The sequence below is a fragment of the Lissotriton helveticus genome, chromosome 7, assembly GCF_964261635.1.
Source record: "Lissotriton helveticus chromosome 7, aLisHel1.1, whole genome shotgun sequence".
Taxonomy (NCBI): Eukaryota; Metazoa; Chordata; class Amphibia; order Caudata; family Salamandridae; genus Lissotriton; species Lissotriton helveticus.
The window spans coordinates 23,402,039-23,405,069 of NC_136068.1; the positions used below are offsets into that span (position 1 = coordinate 23,402,039).

Consider the following 3,031-nt stretch of genomic DNA (forward strand, 5'->3'; position numbering starts at 1 on the left):
GCAACTAATTAGGGCCGTCAATTATGAACACAAGCTGAACCGATAGAAGCTGGCCAATAGATAACAAGCAAACACGGTATAAAGCGATAGCAAAATAGACGACGGAATTCTACCCGCGGCCCATCACTGAGATGACCATGTGATGCAACCTCAACTGTGACAAAGCGTCACACATCAATAAGACAACCTAAACAGCGACTAAAAAATTCAGAATGATTGTGGAGTAATGAGGCTACTGCCTCGGTATCCAAAAACTCACCACTGTCAGAAGGAATCTGACAGACGAAAACAAGACAGCAGATGACGGAATTCGCGCTTTTCCGAGAACAGACGAGTTCGCCGGTGGACGCTGGATGGGTGTGGAGACGCTGAGACTACAATTTGCAATAGGTAAGGAGTATCCGATGCCGAGACGGTCCCCCTTTCCTATTAGTAGTATTAAAACTATGGGCGGTAGGATTGAAAGCTAATAGAGCCCCGTTGTTTTAATTTAATCTCACTGCAGGCAACAACACGCCAGCAATTGGTTTCGCCTATCCACCCCATGGAAGACGCATGAAGTTGCCATACGAGGTGGGTCTCTTGTAAAGAACAGACACTACCGACAGAGAGGGAAAATAGGTCTATACAAAGGTGCTTATCGCATGTCAAACTCTTGCATTTAGAAAGAATCCAACACTCTGAACACAGGGAGTGACGCTTTTAAGAAGTTGGTTCCGTAGAAGATTGCAAGGTCAAAATAAACAGAACATCGGAACAAGCACGGTTGTAAGCAGGTAAAATAATTGTTGCATAAGATGCTAGTAAGGTAGTCTAATAACTATAACGAAACAGACAATTATACCAATTGACTTTTCTTTATATAGATCTCACTGCACACAATTCCTTGATAGTGGTATGAGTGGAAGTAACAACAAAAAAGACACTCAGGTAAAGAAGGATTCCAAATAAATACATCGCATTTAGATAGAGAGACTAGATTTTAGTGACAAAGAATTCTTTTCTGCTCTAAAAATTCTAAAATACAATAAATTAATCTGCAGATTCACCATAACCCTACGATGTGGAGTTCGGAAAATCAGAAGAACTTCAGGAATAATATGAACTAAGGTAATAACTTGAAGTGAGGGTACAATAATGAATCACCAGTTGCATAATGTCGATCAGCCTAGAGGAAAGGTCCTCCGAATAAAATAACAAGCACCAATATCTTGATGCCTAGAGGGTTCTTGGGCAGTAAAGTCCCCGCACCAGGTTTTTCATATGTGATTTTAAAAAGCACACATGGTAATATTGGACATGTATAGTTTCTAAATTACTATGGAGAGGATATGAAATTAAACACTGTGGTATGATCAAACATGTGATGTAACATAAGTTACAACTGAGTAAGATCCAAATGCCAGGTCAAAGACAGGCCCAAAACTACAGAGACGGTGAAGTATCAAAGTTTATGTCTGCACAATAACTATGGACCTTATCTATTCAATATGGTAACAAATGAGTGGCTAAAAAATGTAAAATTGACAAATGTAATTGTGCGAATGCTGTACAAGTTACTGATTGTAGTATGTTTACCAACAGGACGTTCTACTACAAGGCAACGACCCAGTGCCGTCCATTAGGAGAGATCTTAAATTAAGTCTTGAGAAAGATGGCATAATATTTAAAGAAAAGCCATCGAAATGCATCGACGCCAAACAAATTGCACAATCGAGTAATCAAGTTTATCCTGTGTATTACAAGAATCCAATGTGTCCAGGATTGGGTTTTGTGAATTTTTGACACTTGATGTGCAAGTTTTGATGACAAACTATATTGTCTTGTGTTCGTCTCTCCCCCCATTATAGGTCTTTGTAATTGACAATTGTGTTGTACTGTCTGATTTAGGTTGATACAAATTTTGTTTCTTGCTCACAATTTTTAGATGATTTAGAACTGTGACAATTTTAGTATAATGTGCTAATGAAATGTTAATTTGTTTTTATTGTTAATGTTTTTAATATACAAATAAATTTTATATAATTTTCTTACATATCTATAAGTTTTGTCATACTTGTCTAATAATAATGTCCAATGTTAACATATGAGCTTGACTTACTAGTAATCTTGCCAAGGGAAAATTTGTTTTAATTTTACTGTTGAAAAGTACCCTATTCCCCTGGCGCAGGGGGTCTCTCTCTGTTATATTCACCACATGGACCTCTGTCAGGATCATCACAAGGTGAACTTGGTAAAGGTGAACTAAAACATACAAGTAAAAATAGGTCATAGAACATACAGTCAGTAAACACTGATAATCACTGCACTTGCAACCGTCTGTGCCATGAAATCCATCATACACAGTATTCCATCAGTCTAACTACATTAGACCCTCACCACCTAAGTAAAACCTTACACTAGGGGCGTAAATCACACAGGGAAGTATAATCTCGTTAACATAAACCTAAACAGGTAAAACAACCTCCTATGCATACATCATATGTAGAGGCATCAAACACAGGGTGCGCAAAACATGCTACACACAGTACATTTCTTAACACCCAAAACATTAGCACATAACTCACATCAAGGTCCAGGTTGCGCCACTGCACCAGAACCTAAACGTTGCAGCTGCCCACTACTTGCTGGGCAGCTGAGAACAATCAGCAGGGCCTAAACGCTGCAGCTGGCACTAAGTGCTGCGCAGCTGGGGAAGGCCAAAGTAGGGGCGAAGGAGTGCGACTCACTCCTGAGTCCAAAGACATGTCCCTAGAAAGAAAAACTACACGGTGCAGCTGCCCACTGCTTGTTCCCGGTCCAGGGAAGGCATGGCTTGGCAGTTCGGGCTGCACTGTTCCCATGAGGCACAGGGTCAGACTGATTTGCATATGGCCATGTCTGAACTGGGGTGGCAGAGTGGGCTAAAGAACGGTGATGGATTAAACCCAGATCTGTTGACTGGGTGTGAGTGTTTGATTGGTTCAGATGCTCCGTCCATCACCACTCCCTTTTGTACTACTTTGTTCGCCATTAGTTGGCAGGGCATGCT

The 3,031-nt window shown here is 40.5% G+C and overlaps 1 long non-coding RNA gene across 1 annotated transcript; it reads left to right on the forward strand.

Moving 5' to 3' along the window:
- The first annotated feature begins 901 nt into the window (after positions 1-901).
- On the forward strand, positions 902-1,998 carry LOC144766585 (uncharacterized). Its single transcript, XR_013597850.1, has 3 exons — positions 902-930; positions 1,044-1,110; positions 1,585-1,998. It is a non-coding gene; the product is annotated as an uncharacterized LOC144766585 (long non-coding RNA).
- The last annotated feature ends 1,033 nt before the right edge of the window (positions 1,999-3,031 follow it).